Below are 13,493 nucleotides of genomic sequence, written 5' to 3'. Positions count from 1 at the left end.
CTTAAGTTTGGTCAATCAGTGCTGCAGAGTCGTCCACACTCTCCTGCCCATTCTAGAGCTTTGGTATAACCCCATGGTTCTATGATGACCCCAGCATCCTCTAGGACGTATGAGAAAATAGGATTTTAATACCTACCGGTAAATCCTTTTCTCTTAGTCCGTAGAGGATGCTGGGCGCCCGTCCCAGTGCGTACTATATCTGCAGTTATTAGTTGTGGTTACACACATGTTGTGTTACGTTTATAGTCAGCCTGTTGCTGCAAGTGTTCATGCCGTTGGCCTGTGTTCTGTTGAATGCCACGTTGTGCGGCATGCTTGAGGTGTGAGCTGGTATGAATCTCACCTTAGTTTAACAATAAATCCTATCCTCGAAATGTCCGTCTCCCTGGGCACAGTTCCTATAACTGGAGTCTGGAGGAGGGGCATAGAGGGATGAGCAGTTCACACCCTTTCAAAGTCTTAAAGTGCCCATGTCTCCTGCGGATCCCGTCTATACCAAATGGTTCTATGATGACCCCAGCATCCTCTACGGACTAAGAGAAAAGGATTTACCAGTAGGTATTAAAATCCTATTTTATCCCAGCCACAGTGTTGCCCTTCTCTTCTTGTTTACTCATTGGTGGCTAATTTTTAGTCTCTTTTGAGTCGCATCATTCATTATTATATCTGAATTACTGGTATATCTGGAAGTCTTCCTCTAAAATACTATTTGATATTTATATCTGATATATCATATTATACATATATATATATATATATATTTATACTCAAAGACCTGTACTATTGGGAACTTTTTTCTGTTCAAACATCTTTGTCCACTTTTTCTGATCTCTTCTTACTTCAACTATTTTTCTGGACTCTCACCGTTGATTCAGGGGTTTTCCCCTGTCTAACATTGGCAGCAGATCCTCTATAAACTTTCTCCCTTGGACTTAGTACTGTCAATAATTCCTATCACATTTTATCTAAGAATATTTGTGAACTCTCATCAGTGATTCCAGAGCATAAGATTATTGGTTACTTTTTCTACTATCATACCACACTGGAAACGCCCGAACCCATCCGATCATGGAAGCTAATCAGTGTTGGGCTGAGTCAGTACTCGAGTGGGAGACTCTTGGGGAATACTCGGTTTAGTAGAATATTTTTGGACGTTCATGCTCAATGTCTAACACTGACAGCAGATTCATCTTTTGTATCTAACTTTCATTCTACCTCTCTTTCAACACAAGTTGCAGGGTAATCATTACTGTCCTTATTTCGGTCAATATTCACAACTATTACTGAGGCTCAGAGTATCCTACAATCTAAATAAATGTAAAAAAAAATTCTCTCAGGCAGATATTTGAGTCAAATCTGTGGATTCATTGTATACTTGAATTTTGATTCAACCCAGACAGCTTGTTACCACTATTTAACATCAATATCAGCATTATTGGTTCCATTGTTTCTTCTTTTTTTCACTTGTGTATCCAACTACTATATGTTTTATTTTATTTGTGATATTAATAAAAATTAAATGATTTTATCAATTATCTTATCTCTAATACTTTAAGAAAATTTAAGAGTGCACCCATAAAAGAGTCTTCTTTTCTCCTTTTTGTTGTATGTTTCATTACTGACTCAGAGTGCACCACCAAATCTAAGATTGAATAGAAAAGATTGCCTTTTCTTTCTTTATCATTGTATTTTGGTACGTATAATATCTAATTTATACTTTAACATCTTCCTGTGCGGTATACCTTACCTTAACTCTAATCGTATCTATTTACAATCTATCTATTTTATCATAACTCCAATCTTATCTAATTACAATCTATCTTATCTTAACTCTAATCGTATCTATTCACAATTATTTTAACACTAATCTTATCTATTTACAATCTGTCTGTCTGTCTATCTATCTGTCTTATCTTAACTCTATTCTTATCCATTTACATTCTATCTATCTTATTTATATTAAATCAACTCTAATCTTATCTATTTATAATTTATCTTATCTATATATCTTATCTATTTATCTATCTATCTAACCTTATTATGGTGGGTGTTGCAGGGGTGAGTAGGTGACTGGTGCTGTGGTGGGTTAGGGTGCTGCTATTAATACTGTGTGGGGGCTAGGGGTGCAGCGGCTGCTAACAGTGTCAGAATGAGTGTGGCCGGCTGGTAAAAGGGGGTAACGTGCTGACAAACAATTGCAAAAAACTAGATCCTATCTACACCTCCCTTCCTCTAGCACTGCCTGTCCCTAATCCCCTCATTGCCCAGCAGTACTGCCGAAACTGTTATCTACCATTACTCTCTCTAATTTAACTCCAATATTATCTATATACAATCTAACTATTTTATCTTAACTCCAATCTTATCTATTTACAATCTAGCTTATCTTATCTCTAATTGTATCTATTTACAATCTGTCTATATTATCTTAACTCTAATCTTATGTATTTACAATCTATCTATTTTATCTTAACTTGAATCTTATCTATATTCTATAGATCTATTCTATTTATCTTCTCAACTCTAATCTTATTTCAATTAATCATATCTATACAACTTATCTATTTATTTATCTAAACTTATCATGATCAGTGTTGCAGGGGTGACTGATGCTGTGGTGAGTTAGGGTGCCGCAATTAATACTGAGTGGGGGATAGGGCTGTTGCAGCTGCTAACAGCACCCTTACCCTCTCCCTACCCCCACCACTGCCTTCCCCTAATCCCCTCCTTGCCCCCAGTAATACTGCAGCTGTTATCTACCGTTACTATCTATCTAACCTTAATTTAAATCTTATCTATTTACAATCTATGTATTTTATCTTAACTCTAATCTTATCTATTTACAATCTATCTATCTATCTATCTATCTATCTGCTTACCTTAACTCTAATCTTATCTATTTACAATCTATCTATTTTATTGTAACTCCAATCATATCTATTTACAATCTATCTTATCTTAACTCTACTCTACTCATATCTATTTACAATCTATCAATATTATCTTAACTCTAATTTTATCTATTTACAGTCTATCTATCTATTTACTATCTATCTGTCTGTCTTACCTTAACTCTAATCTTATCTATTTACAATCTATCTTATTTATTTATCTATCTAACTAAGGGGGTAACGTGCTGGCAAACAATTGCAAATTACTAGATGCTATCTACTCTTACACCCTCCCTATCCCCAGCAGTGCCTGCCCCTAATCCCCTCCTTGCCCCCCAGTACTGCCGCAGCTGTTATCTACCCTTACTATCTATCTAATCTTAAATAAAATCTTATCTATTTACAATCTATGTATAATATCTTAACTCTAATCTTATCTATTTACAATCTATCTATCTATCTTACCTATCCACCTATCTATTTTACCTTAGCTCTAATCTTATCTATTTACAATCAATCTTTTCTTAACTCTAATTTTATCTATCTTTCTTTCTATCTATCTATCTATCTATCTATCTATCTATCTGTTTTATCTTAACTTTAATCTTATCTATATTCAATATATCTATCTTATTTATCTTATATCAACTTTAATCTTATCTATGTACAATTTATCTTATCTATACATCTTATCTATTTATTTATCTATCTATCTAACCTTATCATACTCAGTGTTGCAGGGGTGACTGGTGCTGTGGCGGGTTACCGCTATTAATTCTGAGTGGGGGATAGGGCTGCCGCAGCTGCTAACAGTACCCTTACCCTCTCCCTACCCCCAGCACTGCCTGCCGCTAATACCCTCTTTGGCCCCCACTAACACCGCAGCTGTTATCTACCCTTACTATCTATCTAACCTTAACTTAAATCTTACCTATTTACAATCTATGTTGTTTATCTTAACTCTAATCTTATCTATTTACAATCTATCTATGTTATCTATCTATCTATCTATGTTATCTTAACGCCAATCTTATCTAATTACAATCTATCTTATCTTAACTCTAATTGTATCTATTCACAATTATCTTAACACTAATCTTATCTATTTACAATCTATCTGTCTGTCTGTCTGCCTATCTGTCTTATCTTAACTCTATTCTTATCTATTTACATTCTATCTCTCTTATTTATATTAAATCAACTCTAATCTTATCTATTTATAATTTATCTTATTTATATATCTTATCTATTTATTTATTTATTTATTTATCTACTGTATTTATGTAACTACTGTTACTCTAATTTAACTCCAATCTTATCTATTTACAATATATCTATGTTATCGTAACTCCAATCTTATCTATTTACAATCTATCTTATCTTAACTCTAATCTTATCTATTTACTATCTATCTATTTATTTATATACTATCTATCTATCTATCTATCTATTTCTCTGTCTATCTATCTATCTATCTATCTATCTATCTATCTATCTATCTGTGTTAGATTAACTCTAATCTTAACTACTTTACAATCTATTTTATCGTAACTTCAGTCTTATCTATTTACAATCTATCTTATCTTAACTCTAATCATATCTATTTACAATCTATTAATATTGTCTTAATGCTAATCTTATCTATTTACAATCTATCTATCTATCTATCTATCTATCTATCTATCTATCTATCTATCTGTTTATCTATCTATTGACTATCTATCTATCTATCTATCTATCTATCTATCTATCTATCTATCTGTCTGTCTTACCTTAACTCTAATCTTATCTATTTACAATCTATCTTATTTATTTATCAAACTAAGGGGGTAACACGCTGGCAAACAATTGCAAATAACTAGATGCTATCTACTCTTACACCCTCCCTATCCCCAGCACTGCCTGCCCCTAATCCCCTCCTTGTAACCCAGTACTGCCGCAGCTGTTATCCACCCTTACTATCTATCTAATCTTAACTAAAATATTATCTATTTACAATCTATGTATTTTATCTTAACTAATCTTATCTATTTACAATCTATTTTATCTATCTATCTATCTATCTATCTATCTATCTATCTAACTAACCTTAACGCTAATCTTATCTATTTACAATCTATTTTATTTTTACTCTAATCTTATCTATTTACTATCTATCTATCTATCTATCTATCTATCTATCTATCTATCTATCTATCTATCTATCTATCTATCTATCTTTCTATCTATCTATCTATCTATCTATCTATCTATCTGTCTTACCTTAACTCTAATCTTATCTATTTACAATCTATGTTATTTATCTATCTAAGGGGGTAACGCGCTGGCAAACAATTGCAAATTACTAGATGCTATCTACTCTTACACCCTCCCTATCCCCAGCACTGCCTGCCCCTAATCCCCTCCTTGTAACCCAGTACTGCCGCAGCTGTTATCCACCCTTACTATCTATCTAATCTTAACTAAAATATTATCTATTTACAATCTATGTATATTATTTTAACTCTAATCTTATCTATTTACAATCTATTTTATCTATCTATCTATCTATCTATCTATCTATCTATCTATCTATCCTTAACGCTAATCTTATCTATTTACAATCTATTTTATTTTTACTCGAATCTTATCTATTTACTATCTCTATCTATCTATCTATCTATCTATCTATCTATCTATTTTACCTTAACTCTAATCTTATCTATTCACAATCTATCTATTTTATCGAAACTTCATTCTTATCTACTTACACTCTATTTTATCTTAACTCTAATCTTATCTTTTTACAATCTATATATCTATCTACTCTCTACTATCTATCTATCTATCTATCTATCTATCTATCTATCTATCTATCTGTTTTACCTTAACTCTAATCTTATCTATTTACAATCTATCTTATTTATCTATCTAAGGGGGTAACGCGCTGGCAAACAATTGCAAATTACTAGATGCTATCTACTCTTACACCCTCCCTATCCTCAGCACTGCCTGCCCCTAATCCCCTCCTTGTAACCCAGTACTGCCGCAGCTGTTATCCACCCTTACTTTATCTAATCTTAACTGAAATCTTATCTATTTACAATCTATGTATATTATCTTAACTCTAATCTTATCTATTAACAATCTATTTTATCTATCTATCTATCTATCTATCTATCTATCTATCTATCTATCTGTCTGTCTATCTATCTATCTATCTATCTATCTATCTATCTATCTATCTGTGTTATCTTAAGTCTAATCTTACCATTTACAATTTATCTTATTTATGTTATATCAGCTCTAATGTTATCTATTTTCACTTAATCTTATCTATACATCTTATCTATTTATCTATCTAACATTGTCATGGTGGGTGTTGCAGGGGTGAGTAGGTGACTGGTGCTGTGGTGGGAAAGGGTCCTGCTATTAATACTGTGTGGGGGCTAGGGGTGCTGCGGCTGCAAACAGTGTTAGAATGAGTGTGGCTGGGTGGTAAAAGGGGGTAACGTGCTGGCTAACAATTGCAAAAAACTAGATCCTATCTACCCTTACACCTTCCCTACCCTAGCACTGCCTGTACTTAATCCCCTCATTGCCCCCCAGTACTGCCACAGCTGGTAAATACTGTTACTCTAATTTAACTCCAATCTTATATATTTACAATATATCTATGTTATCGTAACTCCAATCTCATCTATTTACAATCTATCTTATCTTAACTCTAATCTTATCTATTTACTATCTATTTAACTATTTATTTACTATCTATCTATCTATCTATCTATCTATCTACCTATCTATTTACTATCTATCTATCTATCTATCTATCTATCTATCTATCTATCTATCTGTGTTACCTTAACTTTAATCTTATCTAATTTACAATCTATTTTATCGTAACTTCACTCTTATCTATTTACAATCTATCTTATCTTAACTCTAATCATATCTATTTGCAATCTGGTTCTGTGGTGGGAAAGGGTCCTTCTATTAATACTGTGTGGGGGCTAGGGGTGCTGCGGCTGCTAACAGTGTTAGAATGAGTGTGGCTGGCTGGTAAAAGGGGGGTAACGCGCTGGCAAACAATTGCAAAAAACTAGATCCCATCTACCCTTACACCCTCCCTACCCTTGCACACCAAGGAAAGCAACTACATCTAAGTGGTCAGTGGATGCAAGAGGAACCCCGGAGAACCGACGACGAGCTTGCAGTAACAGCGCAGCAAGACTGGTAAGTGAGTGCAGGCGGACGGGCGGCAAGGAGGGAGACTGCAGGTGCGGCTCGACAAGTGGACTGGTGTGCCTCGCTGTGGATTCCCGGACAGGTTCCACAGCGGCGCACCCTCTCCACGGACACAGGATCGGCACGGTGAAGACAGCAGGCTCACGGTGAATCCGTACAAGGACGAACCGAGCGAACAAGTGCTGATCGCCGTTAGCTGACTGGTCCAGAGTCCCTCCAGAATCTCAGCGTAGACCCGCACCCGGACTCCTCACGAACACGGCCGCAACGGTAAGGACTTTAATCCGCTAGACCTCAACAGAGACACGGGACGCCAGTCTCTGTTACTTCATTAAGGATCAAAGACTGTAATTCAATGTGAACTATTACTAGGAAAAGGATGTTTTGAAGTTATTACTCCTTGCATCAAAAAGGGCACTTTCAGTAATAGAAAGAGCTTGTTGGACTTTCACTTAAGAGAAGGACAGCATTTGGACTTTGTTTGGAACGCATACCCTATCCAATTAGCAATCAATAAAACACCTTTTAGTTATACTTTTCCACTCACTGGTATTATTGATCTCAAGCTAAGAAACAGCACAGGTATTTCCGATTTAAACAGATTGAGACATATGAACATCAGGGGTAGAGCGCAGTTAAATTTCTCACATTGTGTTCTTGCATTGATTACCCATTCTTTAAGACTGTAACAATAGGGACTGGACATCCCCTGCACTTGCAGCACAACCCGACCCAGCTAACACCTAACACCTCAATGCGCAGATTACCATCACCTGTTTTAACTCTAATCATATCTATTTGCAACAGAGGCGTAACTAGGGTAGGGCGAGTGGGGCACGTGCCCATGGCACCTTGTCAGGCCCAGGAGAGGGGGGCACCGCCGGCGGCCAGGGCATCATGCCCCACTCGCCCATGTCACGCCGAAATGTGATGGGAGGAGAGCGCAGCATCTCTCCCTCCCCTCACCGCTGCTGCCAGCACTAGCAGCACTGCGTGTGTCCAGTCTCCGGCGGCGTTAGCCAATCAGAGCTTGTGGACCGGCTCCTGATTGGCTGCCGGTCTGCGAGCTCTGATTGGCTAGTGAACCGGTGCCACACAGCCGCCGCCGGAGACCTGGAGCGGTGAGGGGCAGGAGAGGCGCTGCGCGGTGAGTGACTGACGGGGGGGGAGAGCAGAGTCTTGTGTAACTGGCACTGTGGGGCATGTATCTGGAACTGTGAGGCATGTAACTGGCACTGTGGGGCATGTATCTGGCACTGTGGGGCATGTAACTGGCACTGTGGGGCATTGCATCTGGCACTGTGGGGCATTGTATCCGGCACTGTGGGGCAATGTAACTGGCAGTGTCGGGAATGTATCCAGCACTGTGGGGCATTGTAACTGGCACTGTGGGGCATGTATCTGGCACTGTGGGGCAGGTATCTGGCACTGTGGGGCAGGTATCTGGCACTGTGGGGAATTGTATCTGTCACTGTGGGGCATTGTATCTGTCACTGTGGGGCATTGTATCCGGCACTGTGGGGCAATGTAACTGGCACTGTGGGGCAATGTAACTGGCACTGTGGGGCATTGTAACTGGCACTGTGGGGCATGTATCTGGCACTGGGGCATTGTATCTGGCACTGTGGGGCAATGTAACTGGCACTGTGGGCCATTTTCAGTGGCCACACCCCTTCTGGTGCATGGCCACACCCCTTCTGGTGTGTGGCCATGCCCATTTTTTGGCACGCGCACCTTCGGCGCATGCACAGTCTTCTTTTGTTTTTTTGTTTTTTTGGGGGGGCGCCATTTTCCCTCTTGCCCTGGGCTCCGAAAACCCTAGTTACGCCCTGATTTGCAATCTGGTGCTGTGGTGGGAAAGGGTCCTGCTATTAATACTGTGTGGGGGCTAGGGGTGCTGCGGCTGCTAACAGTGTTAGAATGAATGTGGCTGGCTAGTAAAAGGGGGTAATGCGTTGGCAAACAATTGCAAAAAACTAGATCCTATCTACCCTTACACCCTCCCTACCCTAGCACTGCCTGTCCCTAATCCCCTCATTTCCCCCTAGTACTGCTGCAGCTGTTATCTACTGTTACTCTAATTTAACTCCAATCTTATCTATTTACAATATATCTATATTATAGTAACTCCAATCTTATCTATTTACAATATATCTATATTATAGTAACTCCAATCTTATCTATTTACAATCTATCTTATCTTAACTCTAATCGTATCTAATCTATCTATCTATCTATCTATCTATCTATCTATCTATCTATCTATCTGTTTTACCTTAACTCTAATCTTTTCTATTTACAATCTATCTTATCTTATATAACTAAGGGGGTAACGTGCTGGCAAACAATTGCAAATTACTAGATGCTATCTACCATTACACCCTCCCTAACCCCAGCACTGCCTGCTCCTAATCCCCTCCTTGCCCCCCAGTACTGCCGCAGCTGTTATCTACCCTTATTATCTATCTAACCTTAACTAAAATCTTATCTATTTACAATCTATGTATATTATCTTAACTCTAATCTTATCGATTTACAATCTATCTATTTTACCTATCTATTTTACCTTAACTCTAATCTTATCTATTTACAATCTATCTTATTTAACTCTAATCTTATCTATTTACAATCTATCCTACTATCTATCTATCTATCTATCTATCTATCTATCTATCTATCTATCTATCTATCTATCTATCTATCTATCTATTTGTCTTACCTTAACTCTAATCTTATATATTTACAATCCATCTAGTTTTTTTTTAAATAGAGTCATTTTTTTTATTGAAGAGAAAGCAGTACATGCACAAAATGACAATGCAAAGAAGACAATCTTATGCAATGATGCACATTGGCAAAATAGCAGATGACTACATATAGGCCCTCATTCCGAGTTGTTCGCTCGCAAGGCGATTTTAGCAGTATTGCACACGCTAAGCCGCCGCCTACTGGGAGTGAATCTTAGCTTCTTAAAATTGCGAACGAAAGATTCGCAATATTGCGATAAGACATCTCGTAGCAGTTTCAGAGTAGCTTCAAACTTACTCGGCATCTGCGATCAGTTCAGTGCTTATTGTTCCTGGTTTGACGTCACAAACACACCCAGCGTTCGCCCAGACACTCCTCCGTTTCTCCAGCCACTCCCACGTTTTTTCCGGAAACGGTAGCGTTTTTTCCCACACGCCCATAAAACGGCCTGTTTCCGCCCAGTAACACCCATTTACTGTCAATCACACTACGATCGCCTGAGCGAAGAAAAAGCCGTGAGTAAAAATCCAAACTTCATAGCAAATTTACTTGGCGCAGTCGCAGTGCGGACATTGCGCATGCGCACTAAGCGGAAAAACGCTGCGATGCGAAGAAATTTTCCGAGCGAACGACTCGGAATGATCTCCATAGCGTATACAGATTCACTTCCAGAAAAGAATGAAATGTGGTATGTGCATACTCATATCCTCCCCAATACAATCTTTCAATTTTACAACTTACCTAAATAGGCAACAGAAAACAAAACAAAAAAACAGATCGCTGTCTTAAACCCCAACGCTCTAAACCGTCTACACGTCACATTTCAATAGTCAGTGTCCCTGTGAAACTGAAAAATAAAATTATGTAGTAAACTCCGGTGTAGAATGCATACATTCAAGCCAGAAAGACCAAATTTTCCCATACCTAGTACTAGCATTATTTTGCATATAATCATAGCGTTCCTTAAACACAGTATCGTTAACTAATGTTTTAAAGGAGGATAATGTGGGTCCAGTTTGTGCCATCCATTTCCTGGCAATACACACTTTAGCTAAGGCAACACATATTATATAGATATAATTCCTCCCATTTAGAGAGGGAGTCAGAGACACCCGTGACAAGTACACATAACCTCGGAGTAAGTACCACCGAAGGGATATCCGTATCTTCCAGAATCGACCTGACCCCCATCCAGAATTCCTGTAAAACGCTACAGTCCCAAACCAAATGCCAAAAAGTTCCCTGGGAGGCATTACATTTAGGGCATAACGTGGATTGTCCAACTCCAATCCTGCTCAGTCTCACAGGGGTCATATAGGTCCTGTGAAGAATCTAAAACTGAAATTGCTGAAATCTGAGAGACTTTGTAGCTGTACGAGGGTATTCTCTAGCGAGATACCACTCTTTATCATCCAACTGACCCAAGTCAGTCTCTCAGCTCACTTGGAGATGGGAGAGAGGGTCAATGTGAAACTGAGCAAGAAGAAAGGAATAAGCCAAAGAGACAGTCCTATGATACCCAAGGCTGAGGAGAAAGGTTTTAGTAGGAAAACCATTAATTGAGGGCGAGGAGTCCGTAATTTGCGTTTGGAGAGCATGCCTGAGTTGGAGTATAGAAAAAGGAATTAGTCAGGTTAAACTCCTCGTTAAGTTGTTGAAACAATTTTAATACACCATTACAATACACCTGGGATAAAGATACGACAGCCCTGGTGGCCCATGCCGTCCGTCCAGCAAAAGAATTCAGCTCAGGAAGCCAACGTGAATGCCATAGGGGGATATCTGGGTCCAAATCTGCAAATCTAGCTAATTTACGGAGTGCCTGACAGATTTTAACAGATTAGAAAACAACAGGAGGAGACTATGTAGATATAGTCCCACTTAGTAATACCAGTATAGGAGTGAGTTCAGGGTAATAACAGTGGATAAACACATAATGTAGTGAGCAAACATCCTCATCCTTTAACTAAATCCATATACGCAACATTTGAGCAGCATAATAATACAATTGAAAGTCAGGGAGTGCCAATCCCCCATCCACTCTGGACCTAGTGAGAGCAGCCAACTGAATTTTAGGCCTTTTATTGGCCCAGATCAGGGAGGAGAGCACACTGCCCACATCCTAAAAAAAAGAAGGAAATACATACACCGGGGACTGTAAAAGAATATACAAAATTTTGGGTAACAGTACCATTTTGACTAAATTGACCCTGCCAGCTACCGTCAAAGGGAGCTTGCATCAAACCTTAGATTTATGTATAATATACCGCATTAAGGGATCCAAGATCAAAGGGACAAACTCAGAAGGGTTATTCGTAACCTGAATACCCAGGTATTTAAATTAAGTGGTCCAGTACAAAGGTAAGGAAACCTTTGGGACAATGGGAGGGGGACCCACCACAGGCATAATATAAGACTTATTCCAATTTATGCAGAGACCCGAGTAGTTACCAAAGTTATAATAATTTGCAAGACCAAGGACATAGAAAGCACGTAGTCATGCAAGAATAAAAGGAGGTTGTCTGCATAAAGAGCCACCTTGTCAGATCTGGTACCTGTACTTAATCCCACTATATCTGGGTGAGACTGGAGCAGACACGTAAGTGGCTCAATGGCCAATGCAAACAATGCAGGAGAGAGAGGATACTCCTGTCTGGTGCCACGGGATAATGTAAAGGGAGGGGGGACATACCCATTTACTGAGATCCTGGCACAAGGGTGTTGATACAACAATTGAACACACTGAATATTCTTAGGACCAAAACCCATGGCTCTCATAACCCCCATAGATACGGCCACTCCACACTATCAAAGGCCTTGACCGCATCCAGGGAGACCAAGACTGAGTCAGAAGGATACACATGGGGAGACTGAAGCAAGTTATACATACGGCATAAATTAATGGAGGTAGACATACCGGGCATAAAACCAGATTCATCCGGATGTATAATGGTAGATATAACTGTATTAAGTCTGATAGCTAAAACCTTTGGCAGGATCTTGGCATCTGTAGGGATAAGGGAAATGGGCCTATATGAAACTGGATATGTTGGGTCTTTCCCAGGTTTAGTGAGTACAATTATAATGGCCTCTGTCATAGAAACAGGAAGTCTGATTGTTGCAAAGAACTCTAAATATAATGCAGAAAATTTGGGGGCAAATATATCTATATATTGTTTATATAACTGTATGGGAATACCTTCGCTACTTGAAGCCTTACCATATCGGGACAGCTCCTGATCATAGCAGCATAGCCTAGATCTATATACCTCCTTATAGAATGACAAAAACACCTGTGCAATATCAGGTGTCGTAGTTACAATAATACCAGCAGGGTCAATCAGTTGTGTAACAACAGTCCCCAGGCGATCATAGTGAACTAAATGGGCCAACAGGCTATCAGGCCTGTCAGCATGCATATATAGGGACTTTGCTCAGAACATAAGGCTTCGAGAATTTTTATCTGCCAGGTGGGCAAACCAAGCTGATTGAGACACCTGCCAGCAATTCTTAGTAATGGGAGAACCATCTCTCAGATACTGCATGTCCAAATCTCGAAAGGCAGACTCTAAGTCTGTCTCAGTGTGCCGTCGGGATGACTTAATGACAGCTATATTTCTAATATAA

The 13,493-nt window shown here is 38.7% G+C and overlaps 1 pseudogene; it reads left to right on the top strand.

Moving 5' to 3' along the window:
- The first annotated feature begins 1,024 nt into the window (after positions 1–1,024).
- LOC134929838 (5S ribosomal RNA) lies at positions 1,025–1,143 on the top strand (annotated as a pseudogene).
- The last annotated feature ends 12,350 nt before the right edge of the window (positions 1,144–13,493 follow it).

Source organism: Pseudophryne corroboree, chromosome 5, assembly GCF_028390025.1.
Source record: "Pseudophryne corroboree isolate aPseCor3 chromosome 5, aPseCor3.hap2, whole genome shotgun sequence".
Taxonomy (NCBI): Eukaryota; Metazoa; Chordata; class Amphibia; order Anura; family Myobatrachidae; genus Pseudophryne; species Pseudophryne corroboree.
Note: the sequence above shows the minus strand (reverse complement) of the source record. Positions and strands in the feature narration are given on the sequence as shown.